The sequence below is a fragment of the Procambarus clarkii genome, chromosome 35 (genome assembly GCF_040958095.1).
Source record: "Procambarus clarkii isolate CNS0578487 chromosome 35, FALCON_Pclarkii_2.0, whole genome shotgun sequence".
Taxonomy (NCBI): Eukaryota; Metazoa; Arthropoda; class Malacostraca; order Decapoda; family Cambaridae; genus Procambarus; species Procambarus clarkii.
In genome coordinates, this window is record NC_091184.1 from 23759946 (window position 1) to 23782682 (window position 22737).

Here is a 22737-nt window from a genome sequence, read left to right on the forward strand (position 1 = left end):
TAGAAGTTTCATTGTGCAGCTTAAAGCTTATCTTCATTGTATCTAGAGGTGGTTTATTAACCCTTAAACTGTGTATGGCGTATATATACGCCCTGAGTAACATGTCCCACAGTGCGCATGGCGTATATATACGCCATAGGGTGCCAGGCCCGATTCAAATGGCCTGCGGCTACACTGGGTTCACATTAGCTTCCTCAGGGCTCTTGTAAACAGATGCCATTTTAAAAAAAAATCGTGGGCAATATTCTCAGGTGTAAGAGGCACAGTACTGTTGGAGCAACCAAGGCTGGTGCATGCAGCATGAGCGAACAGCATTGCTGTTCATCTTGTGACCACAGCATCGCCGAAAAATGTCAAAATAAATATATACAGGATGACCCCTGACTGTGATATAAATAACCAGGGTTGTGATAATAGCAGGATTGTTGTAATAATTAGCGCTGTGGGAGGAGTGATGTTGAGAGACGGAGGGAGACAGCATCGTTTACTGACTGTGTGGCTACCTGTTATTGTTTGCATTCACCATACCAGCTCAGTGGTTCTCTATGGTGAACACAAATGTAGATACATATATATAATGTGTGTATTAGTGTAATAACAGCAAAAGGATTATGTTGGGAGGAGCCATTTGGGTGACGGTGACGACGTCGTCTGCACGATTTGTCTAGCTGTTTAGAGGGTGGCCACTATGCTCTTTGGGCGCACTACAAGCTTAGGTGTACAGTTACGGTGCATAAAACATGTAGGTACTTATATATAATATGTGTATATAGGGTAATAACACTGCAAACAGTATTGTTGGGGGAGAAAGTTTAGTGCGTGTGACCTTGAATGAGGGAGCCACCATCTGTGGTAGTACGACGACTCCTAGTGCCTGAAACTAACTATATCAGCTTAGCTGTACAGTTGTGGTGAAACAAAATATATACATACTTATATATAACGTCTGTATATAGTGTAATAACACCACAAATGGTATTGTTGGGGGAGAAAGTTTAATGCGTGTGTTGAGGAGTGGCAGCGAGTGACTGGCTGGTGTGTGGCGGTAACTCCTCGTTGCTTTTCGACTCTCAATACCAACTTAGTGGTTCGTTATGGTGACCAAAACATACAGATACTTATATATAACCTGTGTATAGAGTGTAATAGCATCAAAACTATTTGTTTATTGTTTTATAAACATAATAATTGAATCACTAATATGCACACCATACTTTTGATTATAGTGATTATTCACCACTTTTATTATATAAAAAATATCACAATACACACTATTGAATAATATTACTGCAAAAAACTAAGAAAAAATCAATCGGAGACATTGAAACAATTGGGTAATAACATCTTTGTGGCAACTCCCACCTGTCAGCGCGGGTGGCGCTGATCAGCCCTGACGACCGCTCTGTCAACGCCCACTTTTTGCCAGACTTCCTCGGTCAATTGCGCCCAAAATATGTCACCTACGATTTTTTTTTATTTTCCCGTACACAGGGGACACAAATTAACATGTTTAGAAGACGAAAAAAAATGTTTAATTTTTTTTTCTTGCGCACAGGGGTGTAAATGTCCTCAGGACCCCTGAGCAGTGGAAGGGTTAATGTTGGTTAGAAGAAATATAGGGTAATGGTCTGTGGTCCTATCAGTGATTATTCCTGAGGTAAGTGGAGAGGTTATGTTAGTCCAGATGTGGTCAGGAGTGAAGGCAGTTGTTTCAGTAATTCTAAAAGGTTTAATAATTAAGGGTATGAACAAGCAGGAATTCATACAGTTGACTAAACTAGCAACTTGAAGGTTATCAGGATCACAGAGGTCAATATTAACTCTTTTTGCTGGCCCGGCAGGCGACCTAGCGCACACACCACAAGGAAGGCTGAGCATTGGCAGTGAGCGTACAAACCACACTCAAATGTTTATACTGTACTCTTTTCAGCTTTCTATTTTCAGCTTCCTCAATTTTCATGCTATGTCATTCATTTTGCTATCAATTGTTCACAATATAAAGGGGCACATTTAAAACCAGTCCCATAATATTTGGACAATAAATGGAATTTTTTAAAATCCATTAATTGATGACAGCATTATCTTCATCAGGGACTGTGCATGTTTCGGTTTTATGATGTCGATCCCCTCATCAGGCCATGAAACCCGATATTAGTTGGTTTTTGTTAACCCCTGGGCTGCTCTTACGATTTTAGCCTGCAACACATCTTATAAGAGCATTTGTGTTCCCTGATCATGGGAAAAATAGAAAATAAATTGTGACATATTTTGGCCGCAATATGGCAAGGAAGTCTGGCAAAAGTGAGGCGTTGACAGAGTAATTGTCGGAGGCGGTCAGCTCCACCCGAGCTGTCAGGCGGGAGTTGCCACAAAGATATTATTACTTAATTATTTCAATGTCTGATTTTTTTTTTTTTTTTGAGTAATATTATTCAATAGTATGTAGTGTGATATATTTATATAATAAAATGTGTGACCCATTGCTATACTCAAAAGTATTATGAGCATATTAGTGATTCAATTATTATATTCATCTACATAAATAAAAATGTAAATGTTCATTTGTTCAAAATCGCTAATCTCCAAGAGTTCTTCACAGATTGCTTTGAAATTTTGACGTTCCATTCACAACAGAGCGTGTTTTTACATACATACTATATAGATGTCATGCCTGTAATGGGAGAAAACATGCTTTTCTTGAAAAACTGTGTTTTTCACATGTTTTTTATGTGAGGGAAATCTCCCAAACCTCCTTACCGATTGCTTTTAAATTTTGACATGACGTTGCATTTGAATAAGTGAGTGTTTTTATATACCTACTATATACATGCCTCATCTGTGACAGGTAAAAACATACATTTTCTTAAAAACAGTGCCATCTTTTGCATGTAATAGCAGCACACGTTATACCAAATATGTTACGATTACATTTCATTTTAATTTGATTATTTTGTGTGACATTGCGTTGGAACTGAGCTGTGTTGTTTACCATACTGATCATTTTGTGGGTATCTTGAGGTTATCTTGAGATGATTTCGGGGCTTTTTAGTGTCCCCGCGGCCCGGTCCTCGACCAGGCCTCCACCCCCCAGGAAGCAGCCCGTGACATCTGACTAACACCCAGGTACAGTACCTATTTTACTGCTAGGTAACAGGGGCATAGGGTGAAAGAAACTCTGCCCATTGTTTCTCGCCGGCGCCTGGGATCGAACCCAGGACCACAGGATCACAAGTCCAGCGTGCTGTCCGCTCGGCCGACCGGTATAGTTTTTTTTTTTTTTTTTTTTTTTCATTGTTTTCATTTTTTTTTAAGTGTTCTACATATTTGTAAGTGATGGGAACATCAGATCATTTGATGTTCCCATTTTTCTGATGGGAACATCAGATCATCTGGGAACACATTAGATGAGGGAGTGGGGGGAATGGTGGGGAAGACGAGGGGACAGGAGTGGGAAATGGTGGGGAAGGACGAGGGTGAGGATAATGGTGGGGAGGACGAGGGGGACGGGGCAGTGTGGCATGGTGAGGAGAACGAGGGGATAGGGGATTGGAGAATGGTGGGGAGGACAAGGAGATAGTGAAGTGGGGGATGGTGGGGAGGACAAGGTGACGGGGGAGTTGGGTATGGTGGGGAGGACAAGGTGACGGGGGAGTTGAGTATGGTGGAGAGAATGAAGGGACAGGGGGAGTGGGAAATGGTGGGGAAGACGAGAGTGGAGGATGGTGGGGAGGACAAGGGGATAGGGGAATGGTTGGGAGAACGAGGGGACAGGGAAGGGGGGGGGGAATAGTGGGAAGGGACAGGGTGACAGGGGAGGGTTGCTGTGGCTCAGCAACGCGCATGCATTTTGAGACATCTACCTTTCTGGGTGTCAGACCCGGTCGATGGCAGACATAGAATGCTCCCACCCACATGCGGGTTATAACAGACCATTGCTCCTCGTGCCTCTCTGAGGGGGCCCAGGTTCTGGCTCATGGTTCCCAGTAGGCAAGAACTCCATGCACATTGATACCAGAAAGTTATACATATCCATTCAGCCTGGATAGCTCCAGGGAGCTGATGGGGCTCCCCCTAGAAAATACTGTGTTACAATTTTTATTTACCTTATTGTTGGAATTATGTCCATCTTGAATTCTCATGATGTTGTGAATACTGTACAGTAAATATCTACTGTAATTACCTAAGTGTAGTTACAGGATGAGAGCTACGCTCGTGGTGTCCCGTCTTCCCAGCACTCTTTGTCATATAACGCTTTGAAACTACTGACGGTCTTGGCCTCCACCACTTTCTCCCCTTACTTGTTCCAACCGTCAACCACTCTGTTTGCGAAAGTGAATTTTCTTATATTTCTTCGGCATCTGTGTTTAGCTAGTTTATATCTATGACCTCTTGTTCTTAAAGTTCCAGGTCTCAGGAAATCTTCCCTATCGATTTTATCAATTCCTGTTACTATTTTGTATGTAGTGATCATATCACCTCTTTTTCTTCTGTCTTCTAGTTTTGGCATATTTAATGCCTCTAACCTCTCCTCATAGCTCTTGCCCTTCAGTTCTGGGAACCACTTAGTAGCATGTCTTTGCACCTTTTCCAGTTTGTTGATGTGCTTCTTAACCCTCAAACCGCGCATATCATATATAAATGATATCGGTGACAAAACCGAAACCGCGCACATCATTTATATATGATTTCGTGTCTAGCGCTATAATTTAAACGCCCCGCCTGGGTTAGGGGCAGCTATAGTACAGCCACAACCGATAGTTGCCAGATGCCACCTAGAAAAAAAATCCAGGCCAACATTCTTGAGTGTTACAGCATCAGTATTGAGCAAGCCACCAAGGCTGGCGCACGCAGCACGAGCTCACAGCACCGCTGTTCAGCTTGTGACCACAGCATCGCCTACAAATGCCAAAATATAAATGATACTGCTATTATTTAGCAGTGATAGTATTACTGAAGCCCCCTGACTGTGATAAAACTGACCAGGATTCTGATAACAGCATGATTGTGGTGATATTTAGCGCTGTGTTCCATGGAGGGAGGAGTAAGGCTGTGGAGGGAGGGTTGTGGCGTTGTCTTCTGACTGTGTGTAGCCACCATTTATTGACTGCACTCACCATACCAGCTTAGTGGTTCGCTATGGTGAACACAAATGTAGATACTTATATATAACTTGTGTATAGTTAGATAACAGCGAGAGGAGTAGGTTGGGAGCCACCATTTTGGTGAGGGAGGAGCGTCGTCTGCACGACTTGGCATGTTATTTACTGATGGCCACTATGGTCTTTGGGCACCATACCAGCTTATTTGTACAGGTATGGTGAATAAAACAGGTAGATACTTATATATAATGTGTGTATATAGCGTAATAACACCACAACCAATATTGCTGGACAAATATTAGTGCGTCTGGCTTTGAGGGCGGCCGCCGATCAGCTGACTGTGTGAGTAGCTACATCTTTGTGCCTTTACTCACCATACAAGCTTAGATGTACAGTTATGGTGAACAAAACATGTAAATACGTATATATAACGTCTGTGTATAATGAATAAATGCAAAAACAGTATTGTGGGAGGTGAATGACGGTGAGTGAGGTGGTGTTGAGGGAGGGAGTGGCAGTGAGTGGCTCGCTGGTGTTTGGCGGTCACTCCTCGTGCTTTTTGACTCACAAGACCAACTTAGTAGTTCGTTATGGTGAACAAAACATGCAGATACTTATATATAACCTGTGTATATAGTGTAACAACAGCAAAACTATTTGTTTATTGTTTTATGAACATAATAATTGAATCACTTATATGCAAACCATAATTTTGAGTACAGCGATGGTTCACACATTTTATAATATAAATATACCACAATTCACTGTATGGAATAATATTACTGCAAAAAATCTAAGAAAAAATCAGAGACATTGAAAAAATTAGGTAATAATATATTTGTGGCAACTGCCGTCTGACAGCTCGGGCGGAGCAGACCTCGTCTGGCGAAGGCTCTGCCAACACCCCTTTTTTGCCACACTTCCCTACCCTATTGCGGCTAAAATATGCCACCTACGATTTTTTTTTTATTTTTTCCGTGATCAGGGAACAAAAATGAACACTTCTATAAGACGAAAGAATTTTTTGGATTTTTTTTGTTGCGCCTGTGGGTGTGAATTCCATTTGGGCCCCTAGCGGTTTGAGGGTTAAGATATGGGCACCATACAACTGCTGCATATTCTAGCTTTGGCCTAACAAAAGTCGTGAACAATTTCTTTAGTATATCGTCATCCATGTATTTAAAAGCAATTCTGAAGTTAGAAAGCGTGGCATAGGCTCCTCGCACAATATTCTTTATGTGGTCCTCAGGTGATAGTTTTCTATCTAGAACCACCCCTAGATCTCTTTCTTTATCAGAATTCTTTAAAGATTTCTCACATAATATATAGGTTGTGTGGGGTCTGTGTTCTCCTATTCCGCATTCCACAACATGACATTTATTAACATTAAATTTCATTTGCCAAGTGGTGCTCCATATACTTATTTTGTCCAGGTCATCTTGAAGGGCATGACAATCATCTAAGTTTCTTATCCTTCCTATTATCTTAGCATCATCAGCAAACATGTTCATATAATTCTGTACACCAACTGGTAGATCATTTATGTAGACAATAAACGTCACTGGTGCAAGAACTGAACCCTGTGGTACTCCACTTGTGACATTTCTCCAGTCCGATACATTGCCTCTGATCACAGCCCTCATTTTTCAATCAGTCAGAAAGTTTTTCATCCATGTTAAAAGCGTACCTGTCACTCCTCCAATATTTTCCAGTTTCCAGAACAACCTCTTATGTGGAACTCTGTCGAAAGCCTTTTTTAGGTCCAGATAGATGCAGTCAATCCAACCATCTCTTTCCTGTAATATCTCTGTTGCTCGATCATAGAAACTGAGTAAATTCGATACACAGGATCTTCCAGATCGAAAACCATACTGTCTGTCTGATATTATATAATTTCTCTCCAGGTGTTCTACCCATTTAGTTTTAATTATGTTTTTCAATATTTTGATTATTACACTTGTCAATGATACTGGTCTTTAATTAAGGGGGTCTTCCCTGCTTCTACTTTTGTAGATTGGAACTATGTTAGCCTTTTTCCACACATCAGCTACAACTCCTGTAAACAGGGATACCTGAAAAATCAGTTGAAGAGGAATGCTGAGCTCAGGTGCACATTCTCTCAGGACCCCATGGTAAAACTGCATCTGGACCAACTGCTTTGTTCTTATTCAGCTCCTTGAGCATTTTTTCCACTTCGTCTCTAGACACCTCTATGTGCTCTATGTTGTTCTCTGGAATTCTTATTGTATCTGGTTCCCTGAAGATTTCATTTTGTACAAACACACTTTGGAACTTTTCGTTTAATGTTTCACACATTTCATTTTCATTTTCCGTGAATCTATTTCCCATTTTCAACCTCTGAATATTATCCTTTACCTGCAATTTGTTGTTTATGAATTTACAGAATAGACCTGGTTCTGTTTTACATTTGTCTGCAATCTCTTTTTCAAAATTTCTTTCTGCCTCTCTCCTCACTGCCGTGTAGTTGTTTCTCGCATCTTTGTATCGCTGGTATGTTTGGGGGTTTGGCCTCTTCCTGTATTGATTCCATTTTTGTGTCTTTTGGTCTCTGGCCCTCTCGCACTTTCTGATGAACCAATCCTGTTTCCTAGTTCTGCTTCTCTGTTTTGGTATAAATTTTTTTGTGCCTTTATCATATACAGTGGTACCTCGCATAACGATCGCCCCAAAAGACGAACATTTTGGGTAACGAACGGTACCGATCGGCGTCAAATCGTCCCGTATGACGAACGCTGGTTTGAGTAACGTCGGCACCACATAGTGGGGTCGCGCTGCTTCTTGCACATTCTTAGACGCCTCTGATGATGCACATAAATTATGTTGTTCTTCTTTAAAGATGCTAATGATGCTGGGATATAAAGGGGTGACTGCTGAGATGTTGCAAAGCATTGACGTTTTTGTAGGAAAAAAGAAATGAAATGTCTGATATACAACAAATGTCAAAAAGGTTCGTTCAGTGTTCGGCAGGTAGGCTGCTCTATTATAACAATCTTTCTTTGTTTCAAATGTGCCCCATTTGTTTTGTATCTGTCACTTACGTCTCAATAATGGAGAAGCCTACCTTACATATACACTCAACAAACCATTATGAAATTTTCCTTTCTTCAAATGTGTTCAATATTTATTTTTCATTTGTCTTATAGTAAAAGGTTCGTTCGGTGGTCGGCAGGTAGGCTGCTCCATGTTTCTTATATACAAAAAATGTAAATAATAAAAAAATTAAGAATTTTGAAAACCAGTACAAATGTCAAAAAGGTTCGCTCGGTGGTCTACAGGTCGGCTGCTCCATGTCTCTTAAATAAAAAAAATAAAAGAACTGTTGAAACAATTTGAAAAAATGGACAAATGCCATAAAGGTTCGTTCAGTGTTTGTCGGGTAGGCTGCTCCATTATTGAGACGTAAGTGACAAATACAAAACAAATGGAACACATTTGAAACAAAGATCGTCATAATGGAGCAGCCTACCCAACAAACACTGAACGAACCTTTTGCTATAACGAATATGAAAGACAAGAGCTGCTGGCTGGGTTAGTACTGCGTGAGCAACCATTTGTGGCACACGTGCCTCTGGCTCTCAAACACCTGTCCGACACGGTGTTGAAAGACTGCGCTCAGTCGGTGCAATTCAGACCCTATTGTTTGAAGAACATAAAGGTCATAACATAGGTGGAGCTAGGCGCAATAAGGGCTTAACACAACAGTCGGATGCCAGTGATACAGCACCTATGAGGATGATACAGCGAGCGTATCCAGTTGTAGCTCTGAGCCCCACCCTTGCCATCTCCAATTTATATAGATGAATCATTTTCTGCATTTAGTGATGATGCATCTGATACAAGTAGCATAGATGAACAGTGTTAGTGACTTCCATGGTGGTATTGTCCATAGATATTTTCAAGAATACCTGAATCTCTTCCTGACTGAACACTCTTTGAGGCTCGCTGAATCTCTTCCTGTGTGGGACCTTACAAAGCGATCTTTTCAAGACTACCTTACAAATTGAGCTTTTCCTATAATCGTTTCAATACTACCTTATGCTTTACAAGCTTGGCTACATACCACCTACAAGTACTAAAGCCAAGGGTGAACGCGAGTGCGTTATTTGCAAGCACACAGAACGATGAAACAGGAAACGAAAATGTATCTGTAGCTGGTGCAAGGAGAGCAAAGTCGCACTGTGTACCATGGACTACTTCGTTGACTATTACGCACCTCCAAAGTACTGAGTGTGTAATACAGTGTGTTACTGTGTAAATAGTATGTGAAACTGTACATATTGTAATTTTAGTGAATTTTTACCACACAATATTGTGACAATAAACATTTATTGTGGACACCTTACTGACACATGTATCACAGTTCCATGGAAAATTATGAACATTCTACTGTATACATATTGTAAAGGTCACAAATATGCATCATATACGTTAAAAGAAGCAAATAAAACCGCATTGGAAATACATAGAAAAAATATTTGAAAATATATTTGTGGCAACACGCGGTGCTTGAATGGCCTGCGCGACCGTGTCTGGGAGCTTCACACATGGGCGACCAGGCCCTGATGACGTCACAGCGCACCTTGTCCACGCCCTCACAACCAAAGTGGAATTTGATAATTATTTTTACATAGACATGTTCAGGGAAGGAAATTTATCATTTTACAAAGAAAAATTATATTTTGAGGAACATTTGATGTCATGCACACTGGGGGAATTTCACAATAAACACAGTGCATCACACTGGTTACATGGGGGACACTCGTTTTGTATGACGTCCGTTTCACATGACGAACATGGAACGGATTAAATTCGTTACTCGAGGTACCACTGTATTTCACAAAACTTGACATACATCTCATTCACTTCCTTGCCTAGCAACAAGTCTGTCCAATTATACTCACTTAAATTTTTTCTAAGGTTGCCATAATGTCCTCTCCTAAAGTCAGGTTTTTCAATTGCATTGACCATCATATTTTCTTCCAGATTATAACGCATTGCATACTTTATTCCCAAAAAGACATGGTCACTTTTACATACTGTGCTGTATGTTGAGTACTATAAAACAGGTTATGAAACTTTTGTACACTAAAATTACTGCAACCTTAATCATAACACATTAACACTATGTACTTAAATTTAACAATTGTTCTAACTGTATACTCCACACAGGATGTTCTTAAATGTTTGCATCAGGTTTGCTGGCGCTCACTGCTGCTGTGTTTGCCTCAGCTGCTTCTGAGCGGGTGCTGGCTGCTGTTGTACAGGTGCTAGCTACTGTTGTAATCGTGCTGGGTATAGCTTTGCTCGTGCTGGGTACAGCTGTGCTCGTGCTGGATACAGCTGTGCTCGTGCTGGGTACGGCTGTGCTCGTGCTGGGTACAGCTGTGCTCGTGCTGGATACAGCTGTGCTCGTGCTGGGTACGGCTGTGCTCGTGCTGGGTACTGCTGTGCTCGTGCTGGGTACGGCTGTGCTCGTGCTGGGTACAGCTATGCTTGTGTTGGGTACGGCTGTGCTTGTGTTGGGTACGGCTGTGCTTGTACTGGGTACAGCTATGCTCGAGCTGGGTACAGCTATGCTCGTGATGGGTACAGCTGTGCTTGTACTAGGTATGGCTGTGCTTGTGCTGGGTACAGCTCGTGCTCGTACTAGGTATGGCTGTGCTTGTGCTGGGTACAGCTGTGCTCGTGCTGGGTACAGCTATGCTCGTGATGGGTACAGCTGTGCTTGTACTAGGTATGGCTGTGCTCGTGCTGGGTACAGCTATGCTCGTGATGGGTACAGCTGTGCTTGTACTAGGTATGGCTGTGCTCATGCTGGGTACAGCTGTGCTCGTACTAGGTATGGCTGTGCTTGTGCTGGGTACAGCTATGCTCGTGCTGGGTACAGGGGTACAGCTGTGCTCGTAATAGGTATGGCTGTGCTCATGCTGGGTATGGCTGTGCTGGTTGATTTTCTGCCTCTAGTTCTTGCAAAATATTGATTCATTTTCAGCACTAATAAGGCACTATTAGCAAGCCACTGAGACATCTTGTTGTATAACAATACAGCTGTAGTACAAAAATGGTAAATTCCACAATTATTCTTCCACCGGGGGACAAACACATCCCTCGCAGACCAAGCTAATGGCACTGGGTGCCTACTGAATGAACGCAGACTAGGTCTATACACCCTACAGTAGGCTGGTGTTCAAGCCAGATCCAGTTACATAAATTTCTCTCAAATATTGTATTTACATCAAATTATATGCTTTTGGGTTACATATTTAGTTTAGTGATTATTACAATAATAAGCGCTAAAAAAAATACTTATTTCAGAACTGATTTTTTAATTTTATTATTTCGAAGCCATGAGTCACTGAAATGTGGCGACGAAATCGAACAAAATACGCATGGTGGTGTGCACACGGATTAGACCCGTCCACTCGCGCTAGAGTTGTTATGCCAATAACATGAATAATTTCTCAAATAGCAGATATCTATTACAGCACAGATATCACTGTAATAGCAGATATCAGATACAGTACATTTTTTTGTTTTATTTAGTTTAGTTTAATTAGGATAATAAAGAGCTATTAGAGCACCAGTTTTAGAAATGATTTATTAATCTGAAACTTTCAAAGTCATGGGGCACTGAACTATGACGACACAGATGAAAGCGAGTGAAACTTCACTGTAAAGTGAGGTTTACAGTACAGTATTCCCTTATCTGTCCACCCTCACTCATATTGTTTCATCACAGAAAATGTATATATGAAGATTTCAACATATTAGCTAGCTATTCACGCTTCAGCCTTTAAAGTAAGTACTGTAATCTACAAAGATACGTGCGCCACAAATCAGTGAATGAAAATCATGGAAACACAGACGTTCACTTGTGTGGACCACTCTGGCTGGTGTTTGGTTAATATGCTTCACTTGTTGTGTGGACCATTCTGGCTGGTGTTTGGTTAATATGCTTCACTTGTTGTGTGGACCATTCTGGCTGGTGTTTGGTTCATATGGTTCCCTTGTTGTGTGGTCCACTTGTGTGATCCAACTTGTAATATGAAGGAATTATTAATTATAACCTGTGATAGAATGGGAAAGTTTTACACCAGTCTGTAAACTATCCCAACATCGTAAGCTTGTGGACCACTTGTCCACGTGTGTGATCAACTTGTCATAAGAAGGAATTATTAATTGTTACCTGAGATAGAATAGAAAAGTTTTCCACCAATCAGTGAACTCTGACCCAACATCTTAAGCAAATCCGCACATCCCGCCGCTTCAGCGAACCAGAGTAAACCAAACCGGGTGAATAAATCCAGCCTGTGAAGTGTGCGACTTAGCCAGAGATACGGCAAATTCAGGTACATTGAATTGAGGTTGTACTGTACTTGTCTTCTTTGTGCATCGGACAGTTGTTTGCATCTTCATTCCTGAGTGCCAGTAAATAGGAGGTGTTATCATTATTATCAGTATCAGTTGCCGCCCATCAAGAACGCATTTACTTTTTGAAAATTCGTCAAAAACCTATTTCTTGACATATTCGGATGAAATTTTCACGACGCTGATGCCAAATAATGGGAGATTTGTTTAAAAATTTTCACTATACTTGTATTTCATATATGGAGAAATCTCCACCGTCACCGGGCCCCTTTAAGTTTGTTGGCTAGTATTACATTTCTAAGATTAAAGTTGAATTCAGCAACCTCAGTGTTAGGCATTCTGTAACTGCTCCCATAGTCAAGTCAGCCTCGGTACCCTTGACTCTGAAACAGGCAAATATATACTCGCCACAGGTGTCTCTAGTTTGAATTACTTTTAAGGAAGTCAGATTTTGGTGGTAGTACTGTATTACCACCTCTTTGGATTGGCCAACAGTTATGAATTGCCAAGTAGTTTGTTATGTTAAAGAGTTTGTTGTATCCTCTTTCAACCACGTTTCATTAACCCTTAAACCGCTAAGGGCTATTGCCCTGCAACACCACCAGGCACCACAAAAAAAATCCAAATTGTTTTTCGTTTTATAAAGGTGTTCATTTATGTTCCCTGATCACTGCAAAAATAATAATAAAATCGTAGGTGACATACAGTGCATCCTCACTCTAAAAAACCCCGCTCTAGCGAATTCCCGGAAGATCCAAACAAATTGAATTCGTTACTAAATGTTCAGTAGAACATATAAAATGTTCAATTAACCCTCAAACCGCTAGGGGCCCAAATGGAATTCACACCCACAGGCTCAACAAAAAAAAAAAATCCAAAAAATTCTTTCTTATAGAAGTGTCCATTTTTGTTCCCTGATCACGGAAAAAATAACAAAAAAATTGTAGGTGGCATATTTTAGCCGCAATAGGGTAGGGAAGTGTGGCAAAAAAGGGGCGTTGGCAGAGCCTTCGCCAGACGAGGTCTACTCCGCCCGAGCTGTCAGACGGCAGTTGCCACAAATATATTATTACCTAATTATTTCAATGTCTCTTGATTGATTTTTTCTTAGTTTTTTTGCAGTAATATTATTCCATACAGTGAATTGTGGTATATTTATATTATAAAATGTGTGAACCATCGCTGTACTCAAAATTATGGTATGCGTATTAGTGATTCAATTATTATGTTCATAAAACAATAAACAAATAGTTTTGCTGTTGTTACACTATATACACAGGTTATATATAAGTATCTGCATGTTTTGTACACCATAACGAACTACTAAGTTGGTCTTGTGAGTCAAAAAGTAACGAGGAGTGACCGCCAAACACCAGCGAGCCACTCACTGCCACTCCCTCCTTCAACACCACCTCACTCACCCTCATTTACCTCCCACAATACTCTTTCTGTATTTATTCACTATACACAGACGTTATATATACGTATTTACATGTTTTGTTCACCATAACTGTACATCTAAGCTTGTATGGTGAGTGAAGGCCATAAGACGTAGCTACTCACACAGTCAGCTGATCGGCGGCCGCCCTCAAGGCCAGACGCACTAATATTTCTCCAACAACAATATTGTTTGTGGTGTTATTACGCTATATACACACATTATATATAAGTATCTACCTGTTTTATTCACCATACCTGAACAAATAAGCTGGTATGGTGCCCAAAGACCATCGTGGTCATCAGTAAACAACATGATAAGTCGTGCAGACGACGCTCCTCCCTCACCAAAATGTCGGCTCCCAACCTACTCCTCTCGCTGTTATCTCACACTATACACACGTTATATATAAGTATCTACATTTGTGTTCACCATGGCGAACCACTAAGCTGGTATGGTGAGTGCAGTCAATAAATGGTGACCACACACAGTCAGAAAACGACGCCACAACCCTCCCTCCCACAGCATTACTCCTCCCTCCATGGAGCACAGCGCTAAATATCACCACAATCCTGCTATTATCAGAATCCTGGTCAATTTTTTCACAGTCAGGGGGCTTCAGTAATACTATCACTGCTAAATAATAGCAGTATCATTTATATTATGGTATTTGTAGGCGATGCTGTGGTCACAAGCTGAACAGCGGTTCTGTGAGCTCGTGCTGCGTGCGCCAGCCTTGGTGGCTTGCTCAATACTGACGCTGTAACACCCAAGAATGTTGGCCTGGATTTTTTTTCTAGGTGGCATCTGGCAACTATCGGTCGTGGCTGTACTATAGCTGCCCCTATCCCAGGCGGGGCGTTTAAATTATAGCGCTAGACACGAAATCATATATAAATGATGTGAGCGGTTTCGGTTTTGTCACTGATATCATTTATATATGATATGCGCGGTTTGAGGGTTAAGCGAGGAATATTAGTCCAAGTTGTCACCGAGACCGAGCGTCAGAGGAGGTCTTCATCAATTATGATTCAAAGTGTAAACAGTTATACAGTGTTTTATTATGCTTACCAATTGTTTCCAGGGAGAAATGGTTGAAGGATGATAAAATTGTGTCAGGAGTCATTGGTGAGAGTTGTTGTCAGGGGGCAAGTGGTATGAATAGTTAGGGTTTATTGTTAGGGGGCAGGTGGTGTAAGTTATTCTCATGGAAGGGAGGTTGTCAGTGGGGGAAGTTGTCAGGGAAGACAGAGTAATAGTGGTGTCAGGGGAGGCAGGTTGTGTCAGTGGTGGAAGTTGTCAGGGAAGGAGGAGTAATAGTGGTGTCAGGGGAGGCAGGTTGTGTCAGTGGTGGAAGTTGTCAGGGAAGCTGGAGTAATAGTGGTGTTAGGGGAGGCTGGTTGTGTCAGTGGTGGAAGTTGTCAGGGAAGCTGGAGTAATAGTGGTGTCAGGGGAGGCAGGTTGTGTCAGTGGTGGAAGTTGTCAGGGAAGACAGAGTAATAGTGGTGTTAGGGGAGGCTGGTTGTGTCAGTGGTGGAAGTTGTCAGGGAAGCTGGAGTAATAGTGGTGTCAGGGGAGGCAGGTTGTGTCAGTGGTGGAAGTTGTCAGGGAAGATGGAGTAACAGTGGTGTCAGGGGAGGCAGGTTGTGTCAGTGGAGAGCTCTGGCCAGAGTTATCATCTAAATGGCAACAAGTGACTGGCGCCTCCGTGCTCCACCTAGATAGTTCACTCACTGTCTGCTTTTCATCAAATTAGCTGAGTAAATGTTACCATTTCAGTTGTTTGTAACACACAGCTCTATCATATTCCATAGTCAAAATGAAGAATTCATAATAAATGGTGATGTTAGTGGTGAGGGTGATGCATTGGGGGGGGGGTAAAAAAGCAGCTAGCCTCTACGCAGTCAACATTATCTGAGACGGGTCAAGGTCTGGGTCTGAGATCTGGCCTGAGGCCTGGTCTGAGGTCTATCCTGAGGCCTTGTCTAAGGTGGAACCTGAGCTGAAGCCTAATCTGAGACCTGGTCTGAGGTCTGGCTCTAGGTCTGGCTTGAGGTCTGGGCTGAGGTCTGGCCTGAGGCCAGCTCTGTGGCCTGCTCTGAGGCCTTGTCTGAGGCCTGGCCTGAGGTCTGGCCTGAGGTCTGGGCTGGTCTGACCCGAGGCCTGGAATGGTCTGGCCGAGGCCTGGCCTGAGGTCTGGCCTCAGGCCTGGTCTGAAGTTTGGCCTGAGGTCTGGCCTGCTTGATGGGGTTCTGGGAGTTCTTCTACTCCTCAAGCACGGCCCGAGGCCAGGCTTGACTTTTGAGAGTTTGGTCCACTAGGCTGTTGCTTGGAGCGGCCTGCAGGCTCACATACCCACCACAGCCCAGTTGGTCCAGCACTCCTTGGAGGAAGCAATCTAGTTTCCTCTTGAAGATGTCCACGGTTGTTCCGGCAATATTTCTTATGCCCGCTGGGAGGACGTTGGACAATCGCAGACCTCTGATGTTTATACAGTGTTCTCTGATTGTGCCTATGGCACCTCTGCTCTTCACTGGTTCTATTCTGCATTTTCTTCCATATCGTTCACTCAGTATGTTCTTATTTTACTGTGTAGATTTGGGACCTGGCACTCCAGTATTTTCCATGTGTATATCATTTGGTATCTCTCTCGTCTCGTTTCTAGCGAGTACATTTGGAGAGCTTTGAGACGATCCCAATAATTTAGGTGCTTTATTGCGTCTATGCGTGCCATATATGTTCTCTGTATTCCCTCTATTTCAGCAATCTCCCCTGCTCTGAAGGGGGGAAGCGAGTACTGAGCAATACTCAAGACGGGACAACACAAGTGACTTGATGAGTACAACCATCGTGATGGGATCCCTGGATTTGAAAGTTCACGATATCCATCGTATCATTTTTCTGGCTGCCGCAATATTTGCTTGGTTATGCTCCCTAAACGTTAGGTCGTCGGACATCATTATTCCCAAATCCTTGACATGCTGTTTTCCTACTATGGGCAGATTCAATTATGTTTTGTACCCTGTATTATGTTTCAGATCCTCATTTTTGCCGTACCAGAGTACCTGGAATTTATCACTGTTAAACATCATGTTATTTTCTGCTGCGCAATCCTGAAAAGGCCTGGGCCAGGCCTGAGGCCCGGTCTGGCCCTAAGCCTGGTCTGGCCCAAGGCCTGCCAGTCTGGCCACCACTCCCCACCCCAACTCCTCTACCGCTAACATTCTACAACCACCCCCCCCCCCTCCCACACCGGACTACCAGTGACCGGCCCCTCCCTCCCTCCCCCTACCACCGGCGGCCCGACAACGGCCCCTCCTCTTGTCAGTTTGTTGAGAAAATTATGTGATTTTGCTTGACTGGATTCATTAATGCTCAAATTCGTAGCATTTTTATTCCAAATTGTTTGTAAATGATTGTTCTATCAAATGCCAAAGTGAAAATTAATTCATAATACTGTAAATGAATTGTTTATGAATATTTATATAGACTGATACATTTGGCTTATGGAAATCCTGGCCAATACATCATATTTGCAGCCACCAATAACCATCACATAGTTATGATTTTGATATGGAATTGTTTACCAATGACTGTTCTATCATGTGTCATGTTCAAAATAATAAATACATAATAAATAGATTTTCTGTGAATATTGTTTAGTTGATAGTGGATGTAGGACCTCTGTTATTTTCACATTAAGGGGAGGGACAGCCTGGGGCCGACAGGTAGAACGAATTCCGCGGTGAAATAACCAGCCTCACCTCATATAGTTCTTTCAAGTGAAAACACACTGTACATCATCATGTATATATTTTTGGTTACAGATTTTGTTTAGTAATATTATTAGGATAATAAAAAGTAATAAAAATACTTGTTCATGACTCCTTTATTGTATTAGATGGAAATTCTCCAGGCTATCTCTGGCTGGCAATCTACTGCCACCTACAGAAGAATCTCTTAGGGAGGGAGGGAGGCAGTGAATGTGGGCAGGACAGAGAAAGTGAGCAGCAGTGAGAGTGACTCCCTCCCTTCATGATTCCCTCCCTTCCTGGTGGTGGTGTACAACGAGTGTTAGGCCGCTGATCCAGCCAAATATCTGCTAGTTCGGCTTCCATGGACATTTTGGCCGGAGAGGGAGATATCTTTATCCGGCCACGATTTTTGCCAAATGAGGGCGTTTTTCTGGATTGGCGGATTCCGGATTAGTGGGTTTCTACAGTATTTTGGTATGGTGGAAACGAGGAGCTTAAACAAAACAGGGTACAGGATGCAAACAGACCTACTCGTTGAAGGAAAGCGACAGGTAAAAGACCTGGGAATTATGATGTCTGACAACCTGACATTTAGTGAACATAACTGAGCAAATATAGTGGCAGCCAGGAAAATGGCAGGATGGTTTATGAGAACGTTCCAGGGACCAGCAATGCTAATACTATTTAAATCACTAATGCTGTCCCATCTTAAGTATTTCTTGGTACTCACTTCCCCTTACAGACCAGGAGAGATCTCTGAATTAGAGGAAATACACAGAATAAATACGGCATACATAGAAATGATAAAACATCTAAATAAATTACTGGGACCGTCTCAAAGCTTTTAAAATGCACTCTTTGGAAAGGAGAAGAGAAAGGTATCAAATACATGGAAGATACTTGAAGGCCAGATCCCAAATTTGCACAGTAGAATAACAACATACTGGAGCGAAAGGTATGGAAGGAAATGCAGAATAGAACCAGTGAAGAGTAGAGGTGCTCTAGACACAATCAGATTGCACTGTCTAAACATTAGGGGTCCACAGCTGTTCAACACCGAATTAGAAATATTGCCAGAACGAAGGTGGATGTATTCAAGAGGCACATGGACAGGTTCTTGCAAGTAGTGCCGGACCAACCAGGCTATAGTGGATATGTGGGCCTGCAGGCTGCTTCAAGCAACAGCCTGTTGGACCAAGTTATCACAAGTCAAGCCAGACCCCAGGTCGGGCTCGGGGAGTAAAAGAACTCCCAAAACTCTCTCCAGGTACTCCAGGTACCATATCAGAGATAAACGTTAATGATACTATTAAGTCTATCAGAAAAGATAAAAACAATCACCATAGCACCGGACTGATGCTCACTAAACTCGCTTATCCCAGTGATAAAAGACAACACCAACATTAATATACTAGTTAATGAAAATATTTTGATTAATACACTCACAATCACTGGTTATTGACATCAACATAATAAACACACACACTGGTAATACAGTAAGAATAAAATTGTCCTTACCATCATTAATGGGCAGAAGTTGTGTTTGCTATCGTCCTGGGTAGCCGAGCAGAGACTGGAAGCAGTATTACCTATTAGGGCAAAATAAAACAAATTTAAGGTTTCTATGACAAAAATTTTCCTACCAAAACATAGTAAATGTTTAGAAAAATGAAATAATTTTGTTTAGGTATTGTGCTTTGAGCAAAAGTAAGGAGGGTGAGCAGGAGTAAGGAGGGTGGGCAGGAATAAGGAGGGTGAGCAGGAGTAAGGAGGGTGGGCAGGAATAAGGAGGATGGGCAGGAATAAGGAGGGTGGCCAGGAGTAAAGAGGGTAGTCAGGAATAAGGACGATGGGCAGGAGTAAGGAGGGTGGGCAGGAATAAGGAGGATGGACAGGAATAAGGAGGGTGGGCAGGAGTAAGGAAGATTGGGCAGGAGTAAGGAAGATTGGGCAGGAGTAAGGAAGATGGGCAGGAGTAAGGAGGGTGGGCAGGAATGGGGAAGGGGGGTTATGGGCGGGTTCTCGACTGCCTCCCCTACCCTCTCTAATAGCCTACATAATGCAAACCATGTGCATTAACCCTTAACCCTTCCACTGCTCAGGGGTCCTGAGGACATTTACACGCATGTGTGCAAGAAAAAAAATTCTAACAAATTATTTCGTCTTCTTAAAATGTTAATACTGTACTAGTATGTGTTCCCTGAGCACGGGAAAAAAAAATAGTAGGTGACATTTTGGCCACAATTGAACGAGGAAGTTTGGCAAAAAGTGGGCGTTGACAGAGCGGTCGTCAGAGCCAGTCAGCGTCACCCGCGCTGACAGGTGGGAGTTGCCGCAAAGATATTATCACTTAATTATTTCTATGTCTCTGAATGATTTTTTCTTAGTTTTTTTGCCGTAATATTATTCAATAGTGTGTATTGTAATATATTTATATAATAAAAGTAATGAATAATCGCTATACTCAAAAGTATGATGTGCATATTAGTGATTCAATTATGTTCATAAAACAATAAACAAATAGTTTTGCTGCTATTACACTCTATACACAGGTTATATATAAGTATCTGCATGTTTTGTGCACCATAACGAACCACTAAGTTGGTATTGAGAGTCGAAAAGCAACAAGGAGTGACCGCCACACACCAGCCAGCCACTCGCTGCCACTCCCTCAACAGCGCCTCACTCGCCCACTTTTTCCTCCCACCATCCTGTTTTATGTTTTATTCAAAATATAGAGACATTATATATAAGAATCAACATGTTTTGTTCACCACAACTGTACAGATAGGCTGATATAGTTAGTTCAGGCACTACAAGTTGTCGCTATACACACAGTCAGCTGGCGGCTCCCTCACTCATTCAAGTTCACAGGCACTAAACTCTCTCCCCCAACAATACCATTTGTGGTGTTATTACACTATATACAGACGTTTTATATATAAGTATGTATATATTTTGTTCACCACAACTGTACAGCTAAGCTGATATAGTTAGCTCAGGCACTACAAGTTGTCGCTATACACACAGTCAGCTGGCGGCTCCCTCACTCATTCAAGTTCACACGCACTAAACTTTCTCCCCCAACAATACTGTTTGCAGTGTTATTACCATTTCTTGAGAGTATCTTGAGATGATTTCGGGGGTTTTTAGTGTCCCCGCGGCCCGGTCCTCGACCAGGCCTCCACCCCCAGGAAACAGCCCGTGACAGCTGACTAACACCCAGGTACCTATTTTGCTGCTAGGTAATAGGAGCATAGGGTGAAAGAAACTCTGCCCATTGTTTCTCGCCGGCGCCTGGGATCGAACCCAGGATCACAAGTCCAGCGTGCTGTTCGCTCGGCCGACCGGCTCCCCATATATACACATATTATATATAAGTATCTACATGTTGTATGCACTGTAACTGTACACCTAAGCTTGTAGAGTGCCCAAAGAGCATAGTGACCACCCTCTAAACAGCTAGACAAATTATGCAGACGACATCACCTCCATCACCCAAATGGCTCCACCCAGCATAATCCTTTTGCTGTTATTACACTAATGCACACATTATATATAAGTATCTACATTTGTGTTCACCATAGAGAACCACTGAGCTGGTATGGTGAATGCAGACAATAACAGGTGGCCACACAGTCAGTAAACGATGCTATCTCCATTCTTCTATCAGCATCACTCGTCCCACAGTGCTAATTATTACAACAATCCTGCTATTATCACAACCCTGGTTATTTATATTACAGTCAGGGGTCATCTGTAATATTGTCATCGCTAAATAATAGCAATTATATATTTATTTTGACATTTTTTGGCAATGCTGTGGTCACAAGCTGAACAGCAATGCTGTTCGCTCATGCTGCGTGCAGCAGCCTTGGTTGCTCCAACAGTACTGTGCCTCTCACACCTGAGTATATTGCCCACGATTTTTTTTTTTTAAATGGCGTCTTGTTACAAGAGCCCTGAGGAAGCTAATGTGAACCCCGTGTAGCCGCGGGCCATTTGAATCGAGCCTGGCACCCTATGGCGTATATGTACGTCATGCGCACCGTGGGACATGGCGTATATATACCCCATGCGCAGTTTAAGGGTTAAGCTGCTACAGCCTGGGCTGTAAAAGCTGGGCCTGGGAAAAAATATTTTAATTATGTGAAAATTAATATTAAATGTTAAAACAAATCTCCAACTTATTGGCTTAAGCGTCATCGCAATGTTTTCAGAAATGTACTTTAGACAATTTTAACAAGGAGAATATTTTGTTGATAAGGAGAACAGCTCCTATTAACTTGAACTAAGGGATAATGCAGTAATAAAGAGATGCAAGCACTTGTCCAATGTACAAAGAAGAATAGTAGCAAGAAGTGTCCACAAAGTGGATATGCAGCTGGTGCCTGTATAGTAATACAGTACATAATAATACCAATAATAATATGTTATTATGCTCTATTTTGTTATATATCATAAAAATGTATTGCCTAATGTTAATATGCTATTATATTTTTAACACTTTAATTAATAACTGCGCAACGCGCATGCAGGCCCACATCTGGGGTGCGCTCGGGACAGGATGCAACTCGTGCATCCTGTCCCAAGCACCCTACCGGCCCCGGGGATGTACACCACGGGAGACCAGGGAATGATGCCATCACGCACGAACTTACGGACCCCATAGCAGCCAAAGTACGTACAATTTCGACCTTCTGTTACTATACCCATACTCAGGGAAGGGTTTTTGACACTTTTAAAACAGAAAAGAATTTTTTCTAGAGGTTTTATTTCCTGCGCACTAGGGAAGGAGGGGGGTTCATATTTAGATGCCGCACAGTTAAGGGGTTAATGTTCAAAAAATAATTTTTTTTGGGGGGGGGGATTTTTTTTCTCGTCTCTTTTTGGTTATTATCTGATTTTGGTGTAACCTCCTGGAGGATGCATACCCATCCCTAACTATGTCATGATAGAATGAAATTGGTCATCAAATAAATCGGTCACAACTGGCAGAACTTGGGACTTCAAATTTTTTTACCGAGTGTTTCACAGATTTCAAATTCTATTTTCT